We start from the raw sequence: 12,519 nt of genomic DNA, 5'->3' as shown, positions 1-12,519 counted from the left end.
AAACAAAAAAAAAAAACAGTCCTAGCTGTTTTACCAATGTGTATTAACACTGAAATTTTTCTTTTTCTTTCTTTTTTTAAAATTATCACCCTGTCAAAATTAAATGTGCAATTCACAGGAAATTTAAATGCTAGTTAAAATATTTCAGTATAGTTAAAGTCTCTTTGAATTTCCAGATGCATTATTTCTGCAGTAAATTTTATAAAATGCAAAATTAATTTAATTTTTTGTATACACTATTTACTCACTTTGGGTCTATCATCCTAATAGTAGTGTTTGGTACTTCTTGGCTATTTTGTTAAACAGGAGCTTTTCTTTATTTTAAATTCTCTAACACAGGATTTTTTTTCCTAATTCAAGCAAAATATCTGAATTTTTTGCCTGTTACCTGCATCTTTTTGTTCTACTTGTGTCTGTGTTTGAAGTTAAATGTCTATACCATATTACCTATATCTAAATGGTCTGATGGAAGTGAAATAGGATTTTGTAACTTCAAAGAACAGTATAAGAGACGGGTAAAGAACAGGGAAACAGAAATTCAGAAGGAAACAGATTGTTCTCCCTCAGGGAAAAGTAAAAAAAAATTTGCAAAAGAACTGGTCTCTTTTTTTAATCTCTGGGATGAAAACGGTAACCATAGAAATAACAATAAAACTTAGGCTTCCTTGTCAGAGAATATCTCCTGGTGAATGACAATCCTCGATACTATTTTTAGATCTCTGACCTTGTAGCCTTTCCCAATATTTTAGAATTTCTAGAGAGAATACACCTGTGCCATTCATGAACTAGCAAGTTGGCCTGAAAATTGAAGCAGAGCTAAAAATTTGAACTTCTTACAGAGATAGAATACATGATACAAAGCATAACAGTCAGCTTTCTATAGGGGATGGGAGAGAAGAAGAAAGGGTTGAGACTCATTCCTTACTCATATCTTTACCGGTTACGTTCTTTCTGTTCATAAGGCATAAAAACTCCTTGACTAGTTTAAGAGAAAACTTAGTGAAAGAACAGAAAATTAGCTTATGAAATTTAGGAAAACAAGTAACCCAGACTTGAAAGCAGGAACTAAACTACAGCAACAGAATTTTGTACATTTTTCTTTCTAGAATGCTGTTCTTACTGAGAGTTTACTCCACTGACTCTTGGTCTTGGGGTTTTTATCTACCAAACATCCTGGAAGAGAGTCTGAAGGGATCAAGTTAAATCAGGTGACTACTCCTGAATCAATTTTCTGTGACCAACCACAAGTTCAGGAAGGATGAATAAAACCAATCAGAGGAACTCCGCTACCCACACCCCCTACTTGGGAGACAGTTCCCGGGGAAGGGGGAAACATTTGTGCAGGGCCATCATTTTAAAAGGCACTGCCAGGATATCCATATGATTAGGGTCAACATTCAAAACTACCATGCTCAGGTCATAAATTACTAAACAGACTTGAGTATAGCAAAACCAGTGACTCCACTGCTAAAGAAATTCATTCATTTATCCACTCATTAATTTATTTACACATTAATTAAGCATTTATTATGAAAGAGACATTATGCTATATAATTAGGATATAAAAATGAATGAGATACAACCTTAGTTTTTAAGAGTTTATGGTTTACTGAAAAGAACAAAACTTGCATGTATTAAAAATAAACGTAAAATCTTCAATGATAAGAATAATTAAAAATGCTAAGCAGTGAATTTAAGTTTGAGGGGAACAGAATGCATTTTATGTATTCATATTCTCCTAAATTCAGTGTGACCAGGACTCTCCCAGGATCCATATTTAAAGCAAGCGTAGCAGATCCTGTCTCTTGCATCTGTGTCTGTGTTCATATGCTATGGGTTTCCTGCCTCTCTCTGTTGCACTCATGTCACTTTTATTTTCAAATGAAAGGCCTTGGTTTTCAGATTAAAGTGTCCTCCCAAAGATCTCTCTGATTTCCATATCCCGTCCGCCTGCAAATGATCGGTGCCTAAAATTTCCCTATTGCACAGTTGTATCTACTGTCCCCAAGAAGAGAACAGAAATGAACAATACCATGATAACAGTAATTCTTTATTTTTTCAGTTTTGTTCAGAGCTTACATGGTAAGAAAAAGTAGAATGCAAAGGAAGTTCTTTAATCTCCTTCTTATGTCCAGCATGACGCCTACCTGAGGCCCGTGCAGGGATTAACAGATGTAAAAGCTGAATGAATTTTTTCATAAATACAATGTTTTGATTTTTAAAAAAGTTGTTAGGCTTGTTTCCAGCTTCTGCAATTAGAAATATGAATGTAATATAGCTGGTTTGCATTTACTGCAATAATTTAATTCCTGTTTAAAGAGGAGTGTTCCATATATTTGAAACATGCAGTGAAGTATCAATACTTTCATATTCAGACACATGTGTATTTTCTTATTCAGTAATGATTTTGTGTCTATAAGACACTGTCTCTGTATAATAAGAAATGTATATTTTACTTAAACATCTGATGTTATATAAAATCACCTGATGTCCAAATACTTACCTACCCTGATTTGAAAAGGATAGCTCTAGAGAAACTATATGTAAATAATAAATAAACATAAGGGTTTCAATAAAAGGAATTGAAGGTTGGTATATATTCAGTTATACAGTTGGCCCTCTTTATCAGCGGGTTCAGTGCCCATGGAGTCAACCAACAGTGGATTGAAAATATTACAAAAAAATCCAGAAATTTCCAAAAAGCAAATCTTGAACTTGCTGCATTGCCAGCAACTATTTACATAGCATTTACATTGTATTTACAACTATTTACATAGCATTTACATTGTATTAGGTATTACAAGTAAACTAGAGATGATTTAAAGTATACAGGAATGAGTATACATAGGTTATACGCAAATAGTAAATCATTTTATGTAAGAGAATTTTGGTGTCCGCAGGAGATACTGGAACAAATCCCCCACAGGTACTGAGGGACAGCTGTATGTGTTGTGAAATGATCATGCTAAATCCAGTTAACATCCATCACCACACATAGTTGCAGCGTTTTTTCTTGTGATGAGAACTTTTAAGATCTACTCTATTAGCAACTTTCGGATATATAGTACAGTACTATTAACTTCAGTCACAGTGCTATACTTTGTGTCCCCATGACTTATTTATTTTATAACAAGAAGTTTGTACCTTTTGCCACCTTCACCCGTTTCTCCTTTGTCTTTAATTTTTTTTTTAATTAAGTTATTTATTTTTGCTGTGTTGCGTCTTCGTTTCTGTGCGAGGGCTTTCTCTAGTTGCGGCGAGCAGGGGCCACTCCTCATCGCGGTGGGCGGGCCTGTCACTGTCACTGCCTGTCTTGTTGCGGAGCACAGGCTCCAGATGCGCAGGCTCAGTAGTTGTGGCTCACGGTCCTAGTTGCTCCGCGGCATGTGGGATCCTCCCAGACCAGGGCTTGAACCCGTGTCCCCTGCATTGGCAGGCAGATTCTCAACCACTGCGCCACCAGGGAAGCCCTGTCTTTAATTTTAATCATCATGAATTTTAAGTTTAATTTTAATCATCATCTTTAATTTGAGGGGAACATCCATGAATAAATATAATGGGTAATTATGTAGGGGAAGACAGTACAATGTGAGGAGGCAGAGCATGAGTCCTGAAGTCAGACTGTAGGGCGTTGCTTAATTTCTCAGTGTCTCATTTTCCTCACCCATAAATAAGAATTATAGTAACACCCACTTCCTATGGCCCTTGTGGACCTTAAATGGAATAATACATATAAAGTGCTCAAGACAATACCTGTCACATAAAAAGCAGTCATGAATATTAGCTATGACTATTATATTCTATGAGGCAATTGGAATAATTTTTAGAAATATTTTTTCATTGACATAAGTCTTAGTTGTCACCATTTTAAACTCTTCAATATACATTCATTTAGCAAATGTTTTTCCAGTACATATATTACGACTGTTAGACTATATTATATACTTTATTAGATATTGGCGACACAAAGATGGCTGCTCCATTAAGAGAGCTTAAGAACTAAACTAGGGAGGCAGTTTGTGACAAAAAAATCCATTACAGTATCATAACTGGAATGGTGGAAGTAGGCATGGGATGCCATTGGGATGCATGGGAGACAGGGATATCTCAAATCTCCCTGTGTGTAAGCAACCAGAAAGGCTTCAGAGAGTAGTTGCCATGAGCTGAGTCTTTAAATCTTGCGGTGTGTTCACCCAAATGTTGGCCGGGAGAAAGGTTGAAATCTAAGTGGGTGGAATATCATGGACAAGAGGGTTAAAGCGTTGTAGTGAACTTTGGGAATTGTAAATAATTTTGTAAAAACTAATGTACAAAAAGATGGAGAGAGATAAAGCTTGATATTTGAGCAGTCGTTTCTTGTGCAGTCTTAACGGCCGTGCTAAGATATCTGAGCTTGGAGACCATACGTACCTGATACAGCGAGACTTATTTAGAAAGTTAAATTCAGTGAATTTAGTTTACTTATTGATTATATTTATTTTTATCCTCTGTCTCCTCCCACTAGAATGTAAACTCAAGAAAGACAAGGATTCTCATCTTTGTCCCCCAGCATTGAGTAGTGCCTGACACATGACAGATGTTCAATAAATATTTGCTGAATAAATTGAAATTTCAACAGTCCAGGTAAAAGGAAATGAGAGTCCGAATGAAAGTAGTATTATTGAAGCCCAAAAAAATAGATTTTAAAGAGCACAAATATCAGAATTTATGACTGATTAGATAATGGTGAAGAAACCAGAGATTTTTTTTAGCAAATACTCAGTGTCCAAATTGAATATTATATCAGTTCCTGAAAGGGTTATTTAAGAGGAGAAAAGTCTGGTGTGAGGAGGAAGGTGGTCAGGGCATATAGGAGTTTAGTTTTTGACTAGTTGTTCTCGAGGGACATACAGGTGGGGAACTTACAGATGTCCAGGAAGTACTTAGTTGTATGGTTCTCAATATTATTATGGTTATATTTAATGAATTTGTGAATATATTTAAATCCAACATCTGAATGAATGTCCGGCATCTCCAACCAGGTATCAGTAACTGCTGAATGTCTAGTACTGTGTATTTTTTCCCTATTTCCCTTACCCCTTTCCACTCCTCTGACCCCTTTGCTCTGCTTACTCTACTTATGTCTTTAACATATATATATTTATTATATATTAATTATTAATATATATTACTCTGACTAATGTGCTCTGACTATAACTTGAATTATTGCTATCCCAGGTGTAAAGAATGTATTACGTCTAGTAGTAAATCAGAGATGATAAAGTTAAAGGTTTTTAGATAATTGGCTATCTTTTCTGAGATTGTTCTGGTATAAATGTTAGATGTTTTAAAAACATTTTACACTTTAAAGCATTTTGGTAAAATTTTCTCTTGCACAGAAATACAGGATTATCCATTCAGCGTGTGTATTTTTTATTTGACTCTGATACATTCCAATAAATCAATTGCATGGGCCCTAGTTGAACCAGCTCCTTTTGTTTTTTTGGTTTTTGGGGGTTTTTTTACATCTTTATTGGAGTATAATTGCTTTACAATGGTGTGTTAGTTTCTGCTGTATAACAAAGTGAATCAGTTATACATATACATATGTTCCCATATCTCTTCCCCCTTGCATCTCCCTCCCTCCCACCCTCCCTATCCCATCCTTTTGGATCTAAGTGTCTCTGCCATAACGAACACTGTACTTTGTAAGGGAATATAGGAATTTATATTTGTATAGGAATTTTAAATGCATGATGCTTATTGATCCTCCTAATCACCGTGTGAAGCTGGAGTATGGGAGATTATCATCTCTGTGCTATAGAAGAGGAATTTAGGTGGTAGCAGATTCACCCAGTAAACAATAGAAAAGCAGGTCTCAAAGCCAGGGGCAGCTGAATACGAGTCTACTCTCTTTTCCCCTGCACTTACTTCCTCGTCATCCATCTCCTACCCAGAGGCCTTACCCAGGTGGACACTAGGCATGAACTGCAAGAGAGATAATACGTCTGGACAAAATTAGCATTGATTGCAGATGTTAACAAGCAACCACAAAACGTATGAAATGAAGAATACTTAAAGTTGCATAAGATTAAACTTATGCTGCTATATTGCAAAATGCATCCCAGAATAACTCTCATATTCTGTACAGGAGTTATTTCAAAACCTTCCTAGCTTCCAAAGCCTGTACCACAACATCAGCCAAAATTCAGAGATCCAATGGAAGCCATAAGCCCCCTACCCCCACCCCACTACCCGCTTATCTGTACCCACATATGCTTCATTCTTTCCCCAAGATCTCACATAAAATGTTACTGCTCTTCCATCCAGTGTTAATAACATCCCTTGTGGCCTGGATTCGTCAACTTACTCAGAGACTATATTCTTTTAATTATACTCAAGTCTATCCAATATTGAAGCAAATAAATGAGTAAACAAATAATTATGGATAAAACTAAAATGCTGCTCTGTAAATCTTTTATGCCTTATAAGCTGCTGAATTTCTTTCGTGCTCTAGTCATGTCTATAAAAAGGAGTCTGTCTGTCCTTCACTTCCTAACCTCTCTATTTTCCAGGCCACTGACTACACTATTCTGTTTTAGTGTGGTTGACCAATAACCACCTAATTGCCAAGTCTGATAGACTTTTATTTTCAGTATTTTTTCTGTCCTCATTTTACCTGATTTTAATGTCACTTCTGACTGTAACTATATTCCCTTTAAAATACATTTCTCTCACTGCCTCCCTAAATGTTCTCTTTTCTTATACTTTTAATAATTATTATTTAGGTTGCTTCTCTTTTGCTGGTTATTCTTTATTTGTTGGTGTCCTTCAGGGTTCCATGCTCAACTCTGTTCTCATGTTCTCATCTTCTCTTATGACTTCACTTCCATCTATATGTTGGTGGCTTCCAAGTTTCTTCTGTCATCATGCATCACTCTGTTCAACATCACACATATCTCACTTTCTCCTGAATACTTCCACTTCTGTGTGACACTGGCATCTCGAGTTCAATATGCTTAAATTAATTTTATGATTCTTCCCAAGCACCCACCTCCTGTAAACGTCTCCTTGTCCTATATTTTTATCTCGTTGCATGGCATCACCATCCATCCAAGTCTTCCAACCCATATGCTAAGAATCATTCTTAGCTCTACCAACACTTTTATCCCATCCCTAAACCTGTAAGGCTCTTAATTCTTTCCATCCTACTTCTTAAATATCTCTCAAATCCACTGAAGTTTCTCCAGCTCCGAAGCCACTGCCTTATTTTAGATCTGCATTATTTCCCAAGTGGATTATTTCAGTGGTTCTTCCAACCCATTCTCCATACTGCAGTTAACAGTCTTTCTAAAACTTATCTCTTTTATGCCAAGTTCCTATAAACAAACTTTGAGAGATTTTGTTCCCTTCAAATTACAGTCCACTTTTTAAAAACTAAGTTCACAGGACTTTTGGAGATTTAGTTGCTGACGTACTTCTCCAGCCGTTGGTCTGTTGCTCCTTCATTTGGTCAATTCTTGTGCATCCTTAAAATCTTTGCTGAGACATCACTTATTACAGGTAGTTTTCCCTCATTCCTCTGTTTTAGGTTAGGGGCCTGTCCTCTGTGCTCCCACACACTTCCATGTTTACATTTAACAGAGTATTTATCGTATATTGTATCATCTCTTTATCTCTCTTTACTGTTAGCTCCTTTTGCTTGGTGAACCCAGAATGTGCCATGAGATAAAAATTTGTGAGATGCCTGAATATAATGTATATTTAGTGGGGGCATACTGCCTGACAAGCGCTACTCTAGGCATTGAGCATACAACTGTGAAAAATACAAAGTCCCTGCCCTCAGAGAGCTTACATTCCAGTAGGGATAATAAATAAATAAACTTGTATTCTAAGTGGTTAAAAAAGTAGAGTCATTAAAAAACCTCTATCCAGTTCTTTTTTGTGACAACCAGAAAGACAGCTATTCTTCAAATTGCAGGTTTTATTTGTAGTACCAAAATTTCTGATTAAGTGTAAAAATTATACTAAGCTGGAAGTTTTATCTATAAACCTCATACCAAACTTCAGAATGTCTCCAAATGTGTATGATTTAATGTAAGTATGATGATCATCTGATAAAACTCATAGAAAATACTGTAAACAATTCCAATTACATTGGCTTAAAACATTTAAAATCAAACTTTGCATATAAAATTTATTTCAGAAATCTCAAACCATAAAGTATGCAAAGAAAATGGGCTATGAATGGATGAGAGTCTAAAAAAGTGTCTAATTTCTAATTCCAGCTGCAAGGAAAAGAATGTCAACTATGTTAGACTGTGGCTGTGTCTGCATCCACAAACTGATTTTAAAAATGATTGAATTCATTTAAATGGCCAGTTATTTTGACGAAACCAACAACCCAAAGGGCCAAATCTAGTCAATACCTGGTTGTTTGCATTCAGCCTACTTGCCCCCTCAGTTTGGTTCTTATGTGTAGATAGTCTGTGTATCAAGAATTCAGGGTGGGCCACTAATGTCATTTTGTGAAAACAACACGCTACCAAATAAGAGTGTTTTCTGGCCATTTGCTCTTGGCCACCCACGTGTCTGAGAATGCGGTACACTGGGCTCAGTACCTTAGGACCTCATATTTTTTCTCATCTTCTGAAGGTGTGGGAAGAAATAGTTTGATTGGAAAATAGTCAACCTGGTGGTTATGGAAACATAGTTACCATAGAAGCTTGTTATCAATCCAAGGATCAACCAGCAAGGGCTGCTACCTAAGGACCCAGCAATTTGTACTTTTCCTTAATTAACCTGACTGGTCTGTTAGATAGAAACGTTTAGTCAAAAGCATAGACTTGCATACAATTCTTTTTAAAGTGAAGCGACTTTGCTTTTGAATTGCATTTGTTTCTGTAACAATTCCCCAGCTTTAGTTTCTGTCAAATAAAAGGCCAACTAGTATTTTTCTAAATACAAACACCAACAAATATGCTTACTGCGATTACTATAGCTGCCTTTTTACTATTGTTAGGAGATATTGAAGGCTTAATTGCTTGTATTTCTTGTAATGCTGATTAAAAACAGAAATGAACACATACAATTCAATGAGGACTGTGAGAAAAACAGTGTACGGCTGAACGTGTAGTCTTATGGTCCCACTGACCCTCAGGTGGGGTTATTACAATGTTAATGAATAAAACTACAAAATGTATACTGAGGATACAATATACTACTATTTTAGTTTACTTTCACGACGTCTGTTCCTTACACCTAATCAGTACATCTTATTGCTCAACCGCGTCCAAAAGTAAAAATTTATGGTTGGAACCTAATACATATTTGATCCTATCCTACCAGGCAGGTCAAAAGTCTTTTTGGTGAAACAGGTATGAAATAGATGTGGCATTATCATTACAAATTTAAGTTGCCCTGACTAATCATTCCGTGTGGTTTAGAGATAGAAATAGTATAGATGGCAGAACTAGAAGAGGAGGTGCTAATTCATTTGCTCATTCTTAGACATTTACATTGGGAAGAAATGACTGGAAAAACAATCATTTATTATTCTTTAGGACACCCGAGTCAGCAAAATCACCTGCACATGGTTGAGAGAGGGGTCCCTCATAGTGCAGATTTTGTGTTTGATTTTACAGAGAACTCAAAAGCCAGTAGCTGTGGATGGCATTTATATTTAGTAAGAGTGCAATATACTCGTTTGAAGTTGGGAGATGAGTATTTATTGAAACAGCTGGCAAATCAGCAAGAAAATGCTGATTTTGAAAAAACTATTCTTCTTCTGTGGAATCAGACCTACTGTATTTAGCAACACTATTATAATTGAACACAAAAACTGCATTAAAATACCATTAAGAAGGAGACAGAAATCCAGAAAAATAAGAGAATTCTAAGTTAAAAGCTGTCACAGCAGTCCTGAGTCAGCTCTTTTAAGAATAAATGCACAAATGCACAAATGATCTTTCAAGTATGACACCAGATGAACCCACTGGACTCTATTTCCCCATCACTTGTAGCCGCTGTCAAATGCAACCAGCACATTTTTCCAGGCTGACCTACCTACCCATAGCTCATCTATCTCTAAACTCAGGAGCACCGATTCCATCCTTTGATGGAATTAAAACACCAGGAAATTGGATGAAATTTAATTTCAACCTGCCGCAAATACAGCTTAACCTTTCCCTGAAAATAATCTATGTATTAGTAAAGGACATTCTGTAACTCCAACCAATCCTCATGCCACCACTTAGAAACACAGACTGTACTTTTGTACAGACATAAGGAAACCAAAGGATACTAGGTCAATTTTTTTTCTAAGGAGAATACTGGGAACTGCTTAATTTATGTAACTTACTGAAGGTCACAAAATTGGTTTGTGGCTAAAAACAAATCTTATGACTTTCAATCCAGTGTCCTTTCGACCACACTCTTTGCCCTCTCTAGTTTGTCAGTGATGGTTGTTGCTATGTTTAAAATAAAGATAGACTTTGTCCCAACCCTGGCCCTTAAAGGCAACTAGGAGGAAGGACAGGAGTGGGTATAAACAGTAGGACATTTTGTGAAGCACTTAACTGTTACTATTTTCTCCTCCTGCATTTAATAGTGACAGCAGTCGAGTAGCGTTCGTCTACCTCCCCGCACAGGCCAGGAAAGTCCTGTGGCATGCCACTGAGCAGTTTCCAGAGCAACAGGCCATTTCTGTGCCTTCTGCTACCCTGGAAAAATCAGGAAAATATAGGCCATGCAGAAGTGCAAGATGCAGATGGCTGAGAGTTCTCCTGGCGTAGCTCAGCTCTGAACCAGGCCCATTTTTTTTCTTCTTTTAATATTTATTTATTTTATTTATTTATTTTCCTTATTTTTTTTTGGCTGTGTCGGGTCTTAGTTGCGGCACACGGGATCTTTGTTGAGGCACACAGCATCTTTTCGTTATGGATCGTGGTCTCTTTGGGTTTCTCTTTAGTTGCGGCGTGCAGGCTTCTCTCTAGTTGTGGCATGCGGGGTTTCTTTGTCTGGTTGTGGCACGTGGACTCCAGGGCACGAGGGCTCTCTCGTTGAGGTGCACAAGCTCAGTAGTTGTGGCGCGCGAGCTCGGTAGTTGCCCTGTGGCATGTGAGCTCTTAGTTCCCCGACCAGGGTTCGAACCTGCGTTCCCTGCATTGGAAGGCGATTCTTTACCACTGGACCACCAGGGAAGTCCAACCAGCTCCATTTTAACGTCAGAAGTCCATCTGACTATTCCTCAGAAATGTGCTAATGGTTTTTCTTCTAAAAAAACAAAGTTAGAAACTCTCTGGAGATCCAATTGAATTTCACCTTCATGTATACAGTCTAAGATAAATCTCATTCTGATTGTATAAAGTATACCTGGATCTAGCTGTTGATAACTCTTTGTGGAATATCAACTGCTTTGGGGAGCATTGGCTTCCCAGGATGCAACACTGGAAGTCCATGTGGCTTGGCAATACCAATCTCTACTTAGATCCTAATCTCTGTTAGAACTTAGGAGACTGTATAGGTGGTGCCAGTGGGTTCCAAGAGGCTACTTTTTTGTGTCTAGCCTTATTCCTCAAAAGTGCAATCCTGCCGCTTCCCACACCCTCAAGATTAGAGATGGGTTTATCTAGAACATAGATCCCTAGCCCTCACAAAATCCAATCATTTTTCACCTTTAGAGAGACTAGAATTTACTGATTAAGATTCCTACATGACTCTGGGAAGTTTAGCAGGTAAGAAACAGAAAATTTGAGAACTTACTCCTGAGTTGAGAGCTCAGTGAATGTTCTTGTGGTTGAAATTTTAAACCTAACTTAAACTTGTGAATATTCAAGTTCATACCTTCTTGACAAAGCATGACCTCCCTTTCTTCATGGAGAAAAATTCTAAAAACTTTAAAAGTTACATTTTAAATCATTTTAATTACAAATGAATTCAAAACATAAGGATGAAATGTCTCTGAAATTGCACATAGCCACTAATACTAGAAGAAAGAAGATGGAAACAACTTCTTTTAGACTTCATCAAACCATAAATATCCAATATTCTTTTGGAAAATTTGGAGGGTGGTGTGCATAAATTCTTACAGTTCCTTATTTTTTTTAATATGAAATAGAATTGAGGAGAACTTTGTATTGAATGTTTGTAGTAAAAACCTCAAATTTCCTCTAGAGAGGTGTTTTCACTTCTTTTCCTATTCTGCTTTATGCTAATATATTTTAATTCTGCTAACCATATGTATTATTAAGAGAACCATTAATAAATCTTTGTAAGAAACATGGCTTTGGTCTTACCAAATTCTGGGGATGAGTCTGTGGTTTTTACCATGGATTGCCTACAACTTTTGTTGGGTCAAGTTTGGTGAGAAGTCTAAACAATCCTGAACCATTACTACATTATTTTTTAATAGTCCCATATCAGTGATATTGAACATTTCCATACTTGGATTTCAGGCACATTGATTTACCTGACAGGCTTGATATAATCTTCCAATCTATCTTTTAGTAAGTTTTGTCTACCTTTACTTAATGGCATTCA

The sequence above is a fragment of the Stenella coeruleoalba genome (genome assembly GCF_951394435.1).
Source record: "Stenella coeruleoalba genome assembly, chromosome: 3".
Classification (NCBI taxonomy): Eukaryota; Metazoa; Chordata; class Mammalia; order Artiodactyla; family Delphinidae; genus Stenella; species Stenella coeruleoalba.
Note: the sequence above shows the minus strand (reverse complement) of the source record.